Raw genomic sequence first — 14,749 nt, forward strand, 5'->3', positions numbered from 1 at the left:
TGTGAAGACTGTCATGGGGGAATGAACAAATTACTTAATTAAACTTGTTTTATGTAAACCACTTTTATAAATGACTTTTAATTCCTGAAAATAATAAAAGTTGTGTGTATTTGCAAAAATATTGCATACTAAATTAACTTATAATGGCCTTGTCAGATCCTAGAACGTTGGAAATATTTTACAAAGGTTTAATGGGCATGAGCTCATGACAGGTCACTAATGGAGTCTACTTAATGTAAGTCTTAGGAAGGTTTTTTTTTTTTTTTTTTTTTTTTTTTTTACATTTCATATAGATCAACCCCAAAATAGATACTTTTTCCTATGATTAATCATGTGTAGTGAATACAACTAAATTAAATTGGAAAAAAAAAAAAACAGGTTATACTTACTCTCACTTAACATTATCTATGCATAAATATAAAATTGATATATCCCAGAATCCTGTACTTTTGTGAAGAAAAAATTATAAAAAGGCTCTCTCCATTCTTAACTTCATCTTTCCCACTCTTAGCTTATAAGCTAGTTATTTTTAGAGGCAGAGGGAAGAACGTTTGAGCAATTAAATGTTGACGGGAAACCAGAATTTAAAGATATACTATTGGACATGCAACTTTACAGAGAACATTGAATTATTTATTAAACATCAATGTCTTATTTGACGAGGTTCAAAATATTAGCAAGATAGCAAATAATATGCAAAGAATGAGTTGCTGTTTGGAGAAGTATTTTAGCTTCATTTTTAAATAATTACCTTGATTTTGTATACTAGTTAGATTGACTCTTAAGTTTGAGATAGCATACCCACGATTCATATGGCATACGTTTTTTTCTTTTACTTTGGAAAGATATCACTTCTATCATGTAATTCTGTCATATGAAGTCAAGGTAGGTTCCAGTCTTCTCAAAATAATGCTTCCAGAAAATGTTGCCAATGCATTAGGATTGGAATATGAAGTATATTTACCTAGTACCGTATAAAATAGATCATCAATTTCAAGAAGGGAAACAAATACTTTTACTAATTATTTTATCTAATAAACTACAATTAACATTTTTTTAAATTGGAGTTTGTGTGTTAGTGAACATTATTACTATGTATCCTGTAAGAGGTAGGGTGTTAATTATCAGGAGGTGGTGTAGACTAGAGAGAAAAAATTATTTAAGTTGCTGATTAATTAATTTATCTCCCTCCACCATGGAAAATTGTGCTGCCTCTAAGATTACTCTTACTATGTGAATCATTAATTTACTTTCTGCAATATAGATCACTTTAATTGTTTAAAAGTAGGTTTGGAAAACAATATTTGAATATTAAATGAGAATAAACTTATTAGATAAAAATTCAGGTGTTGCTTTACCCAAACTGGAGAAATTTATTTACTTATGAGAAGTACTTAATTGTGTCTTGTATGATTGATTAATATGTCCCTGTATTCTGAAATTAGAAGTGATCATGAAAATAATAAATTAAATCATCATGATGCCCTCAGAAGACATTTCAGAATGGAATTCTTTGCTATGCAGTCATTTCAGTGTAAATAAATTTCCAACAGAGAGTATGACTCTTTTTAGAGTCAAACAGTCTACACTTGGCCTCTTTTCTAATCTAAAATCATATGTATTTTAGACATACATATAATGAACATTCTAAAAGGTAGAAATAGAAAACCATTTAATTATAAAATGATCTATGTTCCCTCACTTCACATTTCTAGTCAGAATTAAGTTTCAGAATACCAGTTTTTACAGTAAATGTCAGTAATTTAAAAGGGGGTTATACTTTTTTAAAGATTTTATTGATTTATTTGAGAGACAGAGATAACAACAGAGATAGGGAGAGAGAGCACAAGTGGGGAATAGAGGGAAAAGCAGGCTCCCCACTGAGCAGGGAGTCTCAGGGAGGTGGAGCTCAATCCCAGGACCTTGGGATGATGACTTGAGTCAAAGGGAAATGCTTAATGGACTGAGCCACCCAGGCATCCCAGATTTTTACTTTTTAAAAACGATCACTAAGTAAGAGTTATAAAGTTAGTATTATATGGTTCTTCACATACCTGAATTTGAAGGTGCCTATAAAGGTCATCTAGAAATCCAACCAAAGGTCAGGATAGAACTGAGTTGTTTTTCTTTGCAAATCATAATAAATTTCCTTTGGGCAAATATTTCTTTTCAAACTTTGTCTCTTTCAATTTGAAATTTTATTTCTCTACTCTTCTAAGATTCATCTTCATGTAATAAGCTGATAGAAGCCTAGAGATAAAAAAAAAAAAAAGCAATAGTGCAAGAATAACATTCTAGCTAGAAAAAAAAATCCAAATACCCTTTAAAGTGAAATAGGAACAATCTGAATCTGAGGCAAAAGCAATAAAGCAAATAAGGCTGTCACTCGTTTCAACACGTTTTCTGTAACTAAGAAGATAAAGTTCTCCTTTAGCTTTAAAAGCTCAGACAATACCAGCAACGCCTGCTCTTAAACCTTTGCACATGCGTACAATTAATATATTATCATAATCTAAATATTCCCAGAGTCACCAGTAGAGAGGCAAATGTTTATGTCTCAGAAACATAGGAGATTTAGAAATGGAAGAAAAATAATTTTTTTCCGAAAATTTTAATCCAAAAGCTCTGCTTAAATTTTATATTCTCTATTTTTTTTAAGTTTTTTCTTTTAATTCTACTTAATTAACAGACAGTTTGATATTAGTTTCAGGTGTACAAAGATATTTCATATTCTCTTACAGCCAAGATTCCTTCATCCCCTGCCTCTTCACTTACATAGGGGGAAAAAGGGATGATTTTGTGTGAGACAATTTAATAGGCATTTTCAGACCACCTGAAATTTGAAATCCAGCCCCTTTTTGTTACCCTTTTGTTGTTGTTGTTCTCTGTATTAGAATCTTTATCCTTCATCAGCTATATGAAGTATGAAAAAAGATAAATGCTTTCTAGACTTCTGGTTTCTATAAGAGCTTCTCATTTAAAGTACTTCTTTCATCTACTTAAGACAGAATCAAGTAAGATGTTTTTGAAATGAATTTTATATTATCAAGAATTTTTTCTTCCTATAACCATAGCTCTATTGAATAGAAATAAAATAATTTTTGTAAGAAAACTAGTCCCTTTCAACTACAAAAATTGGTATATCATAGTATATGTTTTATTTTATTACTTGTATGAGCTTTACTTAAGTAATTCAAATTACAACTGTGAATACAAAAAAAAAATATGAATTATGGAATGTGAAACTCAGTGAAATGTGAAACTCAAGCTCAAAAATCACATATTCATGCCAAAACCACGTGGATAGAGTAGAATGTAGCTTATGGTTTGTGTCATCTACTAACACAATTTACCTATGTTCCAATTCCTTCAAAAAGACAATTTTACTTACCAACTTATAACAAAGTACAAGATATCATCCTCTCAAGAAGTCTGAGCATATTAATTGCAAATAATAACCTATAATCCTTCTAAAAGACTAGTTTCAACATCTGCAAATCTGCGTTTGCACTACAAATTCTCATCCTAGACCTGACAAGCATTTTATCTAATGCATTTGGCAAGTAACTTTAAGATTCTGTTCTCATATCCCTGGTTATGAAGTGAGAATATTAAACATTGCTTTGAGTGTTGTGAGAATTAATTATTTAATGTTTATAAAGTTCCTTCCGGCTCTAAGGTAGAAAAGTCACAGAAGCATTTCTTATACTCACAATGGATATCCTCATAAATACAAATCATGGAGTAATTGTTATTATTAACCATAATCAATATATAAAAGTCAGAATTATAAATGGGGTCAAAGATAAAGATGATATAATACACAATGTATATTTTAATTGTTTGTTGGAGAAGTGAGTTTCCATGTTCTATATTTCTTTTCTCTAACCATGCTAAATAACACAAAGTTAAGGTAAAGGTCAAGATGGCCTAATACAGAAAAGATGAGCACTTACTTCTGTGAACCCAAAGGTATTCAATGAAAACAAAATTTTACATCAATAGGCTTACATAATATAACTTCACAATGGACACCTGTGCAAGTTGGAATCTGTAAAAAGGAAACAATGAGGAGAATGCTTATCTGAATCAGGCTTTGATTATATTCTTAAAACCATCATCAGAAGGTACATTTATATGTCCATTTGCTGGTCTAAATCTATTGCTAATCAATGGCGATTTGTTAATTTGTTCCTTTGTTTTTGCTGATTTGTTTTAGTATGTGGAGAAAGAAGTAGGATAAGGACAATCAGGTGGATCTTAAAGAAAAATTACTTTTCCCCCTAAGATTATATTTTCCCACTTTTTCAGTTTAAATTCCCTTTTTGATTATTTTTTTCTGCTTTACTGAAACATGATTAACATTTAATATTGTGTAAGTTTGAGATGCACAAAATGATGAGTTGATACAAGTATATATATTGTAAAATGGTTACCATGATAAGGACAGTTAACAAATCCAGCACTCTATATTTTGTGATGAAAACATTTAAGATCTCCTTTCTTAGAAACTTTCAAGTGTATAAAGAGTATTGATAACTATAGTCACCAGGCTGTACATTAGATTCCCCAGAACTTATTTGTCTAGGGACACCTGGGTGGCTCAGCGGTTGAGTGTCAGCCTTTGGCTCAGGGCATGATCCTGGGACTCCAGGATCCTGGAGTCCCACGTCGGGCTCCCTGCATGGAGCCTGCCTCTCCCTTTGCCTGTGTCTCTGACCCTCTCTCTGTGTCTCTCATGAACAAATAAATAAAATCTTTAAAAAAATTATCTGTCTTATAACTGGAAGTTTGTATCCCTTGGCCAGCCTTTCCCTATTGTTTTCAATCACACAATAGTAATAAAATATACAGTAATATTCTGTTGTATGTTTTTATGTCCTTTCCAAAATCTTGAAAGATAAAATAGAAACTTATGGCAGTCTTTTACAGTTTTCATGTTTTGATATCCAAATGTCTAAATAATAACCTTGAACATACATATAAGTGTTCAAGGATTCTTCTATTTAAGTGGACAACACAGCACTATTATGGTTAGAGAACATTAAAATTTTATTACTAAAAATGAAGATACCTGAGAATTGGCTCTATGGATTTTGCATCACATGTGTAAATGGACTGTGGTAGAGAGAAAGGACAACATAATTCATTTATTATGAGACTAATTCAAATATTTTTGGAGACCATGTCTTAGAAGTCTAAAATTTAATTTTGTAGGAATCATTTTGAGTATCTTATACCAATTAAAATAAAGTAGCACTATGATGTTTTTTCTTATTGCTGCACTGTATAGAGAAACTTATTTAAAAAAGAAAATTAAATACAATTCATATTCCAGTATTTTTCAAATCCCAAAATACATTTGAAAAAAAAATTAGAAGCAATATATTGAATTGACATATGCAGTTTGGTTATGCCAAAGATTTCTTTGATGAGTTGATAAAAGTGTTAACCTTTCTCCTTCAACCTTTTGATTGGTAAAATAGGGTTATGTTATCACGTTGAACTTTTAGAGTTATAACTTTAAGAATAATCAATAATGGGAAGCCGGCAGTGCTAATGCCATTGCTATTTCAAAAATGATTGATGGAAAGGGCTGGCTCTAAAATACTAAGCTGTCTAGTTTTGCTCCATGACAAATAGCATCAACATGATTATATCTTGAATAAGAAAATAAAATTCCTCCCCAAAGCTTAAAGTCCGTGCTAAATAAAACACTGGGAGCCATTCAGCATTTTGTGTTCCTTAATGACCAAAATTCATAAAAGCAAAATTGATGAAAAAAGGGAAAAATGGCTATTTTAAAAATCAGATTCAATTTAAAAGGCTTTTTATCAAATATCCAGCTTTGAGCAACAAATATTCCCTACTTGGAGAGTTTGTCAAATATCTTGCTTTGTATTTGGCCACTGAAACATGAAAGTGCTTATGTTGGCATTAAAACTAAAGAAGATTAATTAAGTTGTATAAACTAATGTAAACATTCTATTGTCCAAGAAAATCAAATTTGGTTTAGTTTTATTTTCCCCAACTACTATGGTCTCCAAAATGCTTACTAGTTACAGATGTTTTATATAAATTAAAAACTGAGTAAGCTCCAATTAACTAATGATACATACCGCTCTTTTATTTTTAAAACAAGCTATCTACTTGAAGACCAGTCCATTTGTCTCATCTTTCTTTTATGAAGTCCAATAAAAACATAAGTAAAATTATATTTATGTTTTAGATACTAATGCTAGAAGTGTAATTGAAACAATCTGAAAACTCCTAAAGTGTCCTGCTAAATTGATTAAATTCTTATCACTATATAAGAGATTTTCTTTGATAAAATTTGTTTAAATATTAAATATTTTGCCATTTTTTATTGAGTTTTTTTTGTTGCTGTTGTTATTGAGTCTTAAAATTTTATTGCACATTCTGGATAAAATGTGTTTATCCAACATATGCTTTTAAAAAAAAAAATTATTCGTGAGAGACATAGAGAGAGAGAGAGGCATAGACACAGGCAGAGGGAGAAGCAGGCTCCATGATGGGAGCCCAGTGTGGGACTCGATCCTGGGTCTCCAGGATCATGCGCTGGACTGAAGGTGGCCTAAACTGCTGAGCCACCCGGCCGCCCCCAATATATGCTTTCTATTTTCCTTCAGTTTATTTTATTATTTTATTTTATTTTATTTTATTTTATTTTATTTTATTTTATTTTATTTATTTTATTTTATTTTATTTTATTTTATTTTATTTTTATTTTTTATTTATTTTATATTTTATTTATTTATTTATAAAATATATTATTTATTTATTCCTGAGAGACACAGAGAGAAGCAGAGACATAGGCAGAGGGAGAAGCAGGTTCCTCATAGGGAGCCCGATGTGGGGCTGAATCCCCAGATGAGGATCACGCCCTGAGCCAAAGGCAGACCTCAACTGCTGAGCCACCCAGATGTCACTGGATGTTTTTTATTTAAATTTTTGTTTAGTAAATCTATATGGTAAATTGGCTTTGAGTGTAGAATTTAGTGATTCATCACTAACATATAATACCCAGTGCTCATCACAAGTGGCCTCCTTAGTATCCATCATCCATACCCTGCTGACCTCCCTCCATCAACCCTCAGTTTCTTCTCCGTAGTTGAGTCTCTTTTTTTTTCTTTTTTCAGATTTTATTTATTTATTCATAAAAGGCATACAGAGAGGGAGAGAGAGGCAGAGACACAGGCAGAGGGAGAAGCAGGCTCCATGCAGGGAGTGCAACTTGGGACTCGACCCCGGGTCTCCCGGATCACACCCTGGGCTGAAGACAGCGCTAAACTGCTGAGCCATTGGGGATGCCCATGTAGTTGAGTCTCTGATGGTTATTTCCTTTTCCCTCATTTTTCCCCCTTCCCAACTATGTTATTCTGTTTTGTTTCTTAAGTTCCACATATAAGTGAAATCATATGGTATTTGTCTTCCTCTGACTTATTTCACTTAGCTTAATATACTCTAACTCCCTCTACATTGCTGCAGATGGCAAGATTCCATTCTTTTTGATGGCTCACTAATATTCCATTAATCAGTTGTTGGACAGTTGGGATCTTTCCATACTTTGGCTATTGTTGATAATGCTGTTATAAACATCAGGGTGCATATGACCCTTCAAATCAATATTTTGCATCCTTTGGGTAAATACCTAATAGCACAATTGCCAGGTGGAAAGATAGTTATATTTTTATTTTATTCATTCATTCATTCATTCATTCATTCATTCATTCGAGACACACACACACACACAGAGAAAGAGAGGCAGAGACATAGGCAGAGGGAGAAGCAGGCTCCATGAAGGGGGCCTGACATGGGACTGATCCCAGGACCCCAGGATCATGCCCTGGGCAAGAGGCAGGCACTAAACTGTTGAACCACCCAGGTACCCCTGGTAATTCTATTTTTAACTTTTTGAGAAAACCTGCTGTTTTTCGGAGCAGCTGCACCAATTTGCATTCCTACCAACAGTGTTAGAGGATTCCCTTTTTCTCTGTATCCTCACCAACACTTGTTTCCTGTTTTGTTAATTTTAGCCATTCTACAGGTATGATGTGGTATCTCATTGAGATTTTGATATGGAATTATCTGATTATGAGTGATGTTGAGCATCTTTTCATGTATCTGTTAACCATCTGTATTTCTTCTTTGGGAAAATGTCTGTTCATGTCTTCTGCCCATTTCTTAACTGGATTATTTACTTTTTGGGTGTTGAGTTTGTTATTTATAGATTTTGGAGATAAACCCTTTATCAGATATGTCATTTATATCAGATACATATATATACACATATATGTATATATATTATGTCATAATATCTTCTTGCATTCTCAAAGTTGCCTTTTAGCTTTCTTGATTGTTTCTTTCATTGTGCAGAAGTTTTCTATCTTGACAAAGTCTCCGTTCATTTTTACTTTTGTTTCCATTGCGTCAGGAGACATGTCTCATAGAAGTTGCTATAGCCATTGTCAAAGAGGTTTCTACCTGTGTTCTTCTTTAGGATTTTAATGGTGCCCTGTCTAACATTTAGGTCTTTCACCCATTTTGAATTTATTTTTGCGGATGGTGTAAGGAAGTAGTCCAGGTTCGTTCTTCTGCACGTTGCTGTCCAGTTTTCTTGGCACTATTTGTTGAAGAGACTATCTCTTTTCCATTGTATGTTCTTTACTATTTTATGAAATATTACTTAACCATAGCATTCTGGAGCCATTTCTGGGCTTTTTATTCTGGTCCATTGATCTATGTATCTGTTTCTGTGTCAGTACCATACTGTCTTGATCACAACAACTTTGTAACACAATTTGAAGTCCAGAATTGTGATGCCTCCAGCTTTGCTTCTCTTTTTCAATATTGTTTTGACTATTCAGGGTCTTTCACGGTCTCATACAAATTTTAGAATTACTTGCTTTATAGTTCTGTTTAAAATGTTGGTGATATTTCAATGGGGATTATATTTAATGTGTAGACTGCTTTGGGTAGTATCGACATTTTAACTATATTTGTTCTTCCAATCCGTGAGCATGGGACGTTTTTCCATTTCTTTGTGTCCTCTTCAATTTCTTCCATCACTATTCTAGTTTTTAGAGTACAGATATTTTAGTCCTTTGGTTAGGTTTGTTCCTAAGTATCTTATGGTTTCTGGTGCAATTGGAAATTGAATTAATTCCTCGATTTCTCTTTCAGTTGTTTCATTATTGGTGTATGGAAATGCCACAGATTTCTGCCATTGATTTTGTTTCTTGCCACTTCGCTGAATTTGTGTATCAGTTCTAGCAATTTTTGGTGGAGTCTCTGAGATTTTCTATATAAAGTATCATATCGTGTGTGAATAGTGAATTTGACTTTTTCCTTACCAATTTGGATGCTTTTAATTTCCTATTGCTGTCTGATTGCTGAGGTTAGGACTTTCAGTACTACGTTAAATAACAGTGGTCAGAGCGGACATCCTTGCTTTTTTTCCAGACCTTAGAGGAAAAGCTTTCAGTTTTTCCCCATTGAAGATGATATTAGCTTTTGGGCGTTTTGTATATGGCCTTTATGATGTTGAGGTACATTCCCTCTATCCCTACTTTGTTGAGGGCTTTTATTAAGAATAGATGCTGTTATTGTCAAATGTGTTGAGAGAAGCATATGGTTCTTATCCTTTCTTTTATTAATGTAATGTGTCACATTGATTTATGAATATTGAACCAAAACTGCAGCCCAGGAATAAATCCCACTTGATAGTGGTGAATAATTCCTTTAATGTATTGTTGGATTCAATTTGCTAGTAACTTGTTCAGAATTTTTCAATCCATGTTCATCAGGGATATTGGTCTGCAATTCTCCTTTTTAGCGAGGTCTTTGTCTGGTTTTGAAATCAAGGCAATGCTGGCCTCATAGAAGAAGTTTGAAAGTTTTTCCTCCATTTCTATTTTTTTGGAACAGTTTGAGAATAGAATTAACTCTTCTTTAAATGTCTGTTATAATTCCCCTGGGAAGCCATCTGGGCCTGGACTTTTGTTTGTTGGAAGAATTTTGATATTGATTCAATTTCTTTGCTGGTTATGGATCTGTTCAAATTTTCTATGTTTTCCTGTTTCAGTTTTGGTAATTGGTATGTTTCTAGGAATTTATCCATTTCTTCCAGATTGCCCAGTTTGTTGGCATATAATTTTTCATAATCCTCTCTTATAATTGTTTTTCTCTTATATTCTTTTATTCATGATTTTATGTATTTGGGCCATTTTTCCTTTCTCTTTTCTTTTTGATAAGTCTGGCTGGGGGGTTTACAAATTTTGTTAATTCTTCCAAAGAACTGCTCTTAGTTTCATTGATCTATTCTATGTTTGTTATTGTTGTTGTTGTTTCTATATAATCTGTTTCTGCTCTAATCTTCATGATTTCTCTTCTTCTGCTGGCTTTAAGCTTTATTTGCTATTCCTTTTCTATCTCCTTTAGGTGGAAGGTTGGTTGTGTATTTGAGACTTTTCTTGCTTCTTGAGGTAGGTGTCTTTCTATGTAGTTACCTCTTAGGACTGTCTTTGCTACATCACACAGGATTTGGACTGCCATGTTTTCATTTTCATTTGTTTCCATGTATTTTTAAATTTCTTGTTTATTTCCTGGTTAACTCATTCATTGTTTAGTAGGATGTTCTCTAAATTCCATGTATTCGTGGTCTTTCCAAATTTTATCTTGTGGTTGATTTCAAGTGTCATAGCATTTTGGTCTGAAAATATGGTTTGTATGATCTCAATCTTTTTGTACTTGGTGAAGATTGATTTGCGACCCAATAATTATGATCTACTCCGAGGAATGTTCTGTGTGCACTCAAAAAGAATGTGTATTCTGCTTCTTTAGGATGAAATGTTCTGAATATATCTATTATGTCCTTCTGGCCTAGTGTGTCATTCAAAGTCATTATTTCTTATTAATTTTCTGTTTACATGATCTGTCCATTGCTATAAATAGGGAGTTAAATTCCCCTACTATTATTGTATTATTATCAATCAGTTTCTTTATGTTTGTTGTGAACTGATTTATATATGTATGTGCTCCCAAGTTGGGGACATAAATATTTATAATTGTTAAATATTCTTGTTTGATGGACCCCTTGATTATGATATAGTGTCTTTCTTCATTTCCTGTTAAAGTCTGGCTTAAAATCTAGGTTGTCTGATATAAGTATGGCTACTCCATACTTCTTATGTCCATTAGCATGATAGATAGTTCTCCATCCTCTTACTTTCAATTTGGACGTGTTTTTTGGTCTAACATGCTTGTAAACAGCATATAGATGGGTCTTGCTTGTTTTTTGTTTTTTGTTTTTGTTTTGTTTTGTTTTGTTTTACCCATTTTGATATTCTGTGTCTTTGGATTGCAGCATTTAGCTCGTTTACATACAGAGTAATTATTGGTAGGTAAGAATTTAGTGACATTGTATTACTTGTAAAGTCTCTGTTTCTGAAAAAAAAAAAAAAGTCTCTGTTTCTGGATATTTTCTCTGCTCCTTTCCAGTCTTTGTTGCTTTTGTTTCTTCTTTCCCACTGGAAGGTTCCCCTTTAAAATTTCTTGCAGAGTTCATTTAATGGTCACAAACATGTTTAGTTTTTATCTGTCTGGGAAACTCTATCTCTCCTTCTATACTGAATGACGATAACACTGGATAAAGTATTCTTGCTGCATATTTTTCCCCTTCAGCTTGTTAAATATACCATGCCAGTCTCTTTTGGCCTGCCAGGTTTCTGTGGATAGATCTGCTGCAAACCTGATCTGTTGTTCCTTGTAGGTTAGAGATTTATTTCCCCTGCTGCTTTCAGGAGTCTTTCCTTATCTCTAAATTTTGCAAAATTTTCTATTATATGCTCTGGTGATAGCTGGCTTTTGTTCAATTTGACAAGAGTTCTCGGTGCTTCCTGGATTTGGATGATTGTTTCCTTCCCCAGATTAGGAAGACTTTTAGCTATGATTCACTGAAATAAACCTTCTGACCCCGTTTCCCTCTCTTCTTCTTCTGGGACTCCTATGATACCAATGTTATCACACTTTGTGGAGTCACTGTGTTCCCTAAGTCTACATTTGTGATCCAGTACTTTTTTTTCCACTCTTCTTTTCAGCTTCATTATTTTCCATAATTTTATCTTCTATACCACTGATTCTTTCCTCTGCTTCATCCATCTTCATTGTTATTGCATCCATCAATTTTGTATTTCACTTATAACAATTTTTATTTAAACCTGACTAGTTTTTAGTTCTTTTATCTCTGCAGTTAGGAATTCTCTAGTGTCTCCTATGCTTTTCTCAAGCCTAGCTAGTATCCTTATGATTGTTCTTTTAAAATCTGCTTCAGGCATCATTCTTATATCTGTTTTCATTAAATCCCTGGTTGTATGCCTCCCTGTTCTTTCTTTTGAGGTGAATTCCTCTGTCTTGGCATTTTGTTTAGGTCACTATTGTGTGTGTGTATATGTGTGTGTGTGTGTGTGTGTGTGTGTTAGGAAAGCCTGTTATATTCCTGCTTCTGAAAGTAATGGCTATACTAAGAAGACATCCTGTTCTGTCTTGGGCTTGGTGCTTCAGGAAGTGTTTCAGAGTGTGTGCTCTTCTGTTGTGTCTTGGCTGTCCTTTCCCTCAGGTCAGTCCTCTGCAGAGTTTCTCCTTGCCTGCAGTGCAGAGTGTTCAGCTTTTTGTCCATTGTCTGACAAGTTTTAACCAAGTCTGTTTTGGTCTGCTTGTTAAAAGAGGCTAGATCCTATTTCCCCTAGAGCTGAAGCTTTGCAGCATTCTGTGATCAGTGTACTTGGTGTACTTGTGGGGTTGGTGCTGGTCTTCTGGGGAAGGAGCCTGATGCACTGGGTCTCAGGCCTACTTGCCCTAGTAAAGATGCACCTGTAGGGTACAGTAGGGGAGGAAAGTAGTGTTAGCAGCTCCAACCTCCACTGAGGATGCTGTGGTGCCCATTGATGCTGGTTAGTGCTAATGAGTGGGGGAGAAAATGGCCTTGCCCATTGTTTCCTCCCAAAAGCAGGGAGTTTGTGCCTGCTACTCTTCCAGAAAACTTACAGAAGAGTAAAAAGTCTCCTCTTTTATGTCCCTGGCTTTTGTCAGATTCCTGCCTTCACTCTGTGTCTGAGCTGTCTGCCTGCCAGGGGGCACAGTACTACTGTGTTTTATCTCAGGCATGTGGCTGGGTTTCAAAATTCCAAATTTTAGGGATCCAACACAGCACAGGCCCACTCTGATTCTCTGGGGGAGGGTCTTGCCATGCTGTGGCTGGTGCCAGTTAGTCCCAGAAAAACCATCACACAATCACTCACTGGTTCACAGTTTATGGTAAAGCACAGCAACAAGCCAGCACCAAGGTTTGCAACCTTTAGCAAGTGTCTCTGTTTCTATGCTAAGGAACAGGGCAGCACATTGATGCCTGCCAACTTTTTTGACCCTAGAGAGGCTGTGTCCCTTAACCCCAGTCCCCTCCAAGAAGGGGAACTGTCTTTTCCAGTGTGACCCAGGGGATACTCAGAGCACGCTGTTCCTTCCAGGGCCTCTGCTCTCCTCCTTACAGGAGCTATGCCCCCCAGGCTCCACCCCATGGTGATATAATCTTCTAATACTTCAAAATTTCAGCTCTCTGCCTATAAAAACTTGTGACAATCAGCCACTCTAGTTTTTCCAGACAACGGTTTTGGGGAACTGTTTCTCTTGTGCAATATCCTGCACAACACTTTCTCTCTGTTTCTCTATCTCTCTTTCTCATCTCTCAGAGATCAAGATTCCTTTCCTTCCTCAGCATCTGTGATTCTCCTTTCACTGGAATCATGTTTCCACACCTCCTATCTTCCTTGATGTAGCTCCTTCTCTCCCTCTAGTTCTGCAGTTTGTTCTCTCAGAATTCAGATTTCTTGGGTATTCTGAATGATTTGACATTTATCTAGCTATTTTTGAAAGACAAAGCAAAACTAGGGTCCTCCTACTGCTCTGCCATCTTAAATCCACTATCCCCAATGTCTGGCTTTTTCATTTTTCTAACCTTTTAACATGGTCCTTCAAACTATCTTAATATTTATTTATTTATTTATTTATTTATTTATTTATTTATTGAAAGACAGATTGTACCTTTGGTGTCATAGCTAAGAAATCTCCCCATAATCCAAGATCACGAAGATTTTCTCTGTTTATTTTCTAGAAGTTTTGTAGCGCTAGGTTTTAACATTTAAGTGGTTAACTCATCTTCAATTAACTTTGTATATAGTGTGAAGTATGGTTTAAAAATCATATTTTTGCAATAATTATTCAATTGTTTGACCATTATTTGTTGAAAAGACAAGCCTTGCTCATTGAATTGCTGGTTTACTTTTGACAAAAACCAGTGTCAACTGCTTACGGGAAGTCTGAAATAGACTCATGTGAGTCTGTTTCTGAGCACTCTATTCCACTGAACTATTTGCTTATCTTGACATCAATATCACACTGTTTTGACTATTGTAGCTTCATAATATGTCTAAAAATTAGGTTGTGTTACTCCTTTAACTTTGTTCTATTTCAAAATTATTTGATTATTTTAGAGATTTTAATTTCTGTGTGTTGGCTGCTTCTAAGTTTTAGAATCAGCTTTTCAATTTCTACAAAAATGCCTTTTGGGATTTTGACTGAGAAATCTACCTATAGATAAATCTGGAGAATATTGACATCTTAATAAGGTTTAGTCTTCAAATCTATGAAAAAGCTTTTCCCTACTTATTCTAAT

At 34.3% G+C, this 14,749-nt stretch overlaps 1 long non-coding RNA gene across 1 annotated transcript in view; it reads right to left on the bottom strand.

Annotated features, from left to right (window-relative positions):
- Positions 1-737: 737 nt before the first annotated feature.
- The window catches only part of LOC144291079 (uncharacterized), a 53,863-nt gene continuing 39,851 nt past the window's right edge, over positions 738-14,749 (bottom strand). The window contains exons 7-9 of the long non-coding RNA XR_013358482.1: positions 3,957-4,051; positions 2,055-2,250; positions 738-964 (exon numbers count right to left, since the gene is read on the bottom strand). This is a non-coding gene — a long non-coding RNA (uncharacterized LOC144291079). The remainder of the gene's footprint in view (positions 965-2,054; positions 2,251-3,956; positions 4,052-14,749) is intronic.

The sequence above is a fragment of the Canis aureus genome, chromosome 2 (genome assembly GCF_053574225.1).
Source record: "Canis aureus isolate CA01 chromosome 2, VMU_Caureus_v.1.0, whole genome shotgun sequence".
NCBI lineage: Eukaryota > Metazoa > Chordata > Mammalia > Carnivora > Canidae > Canis > Canis aureus.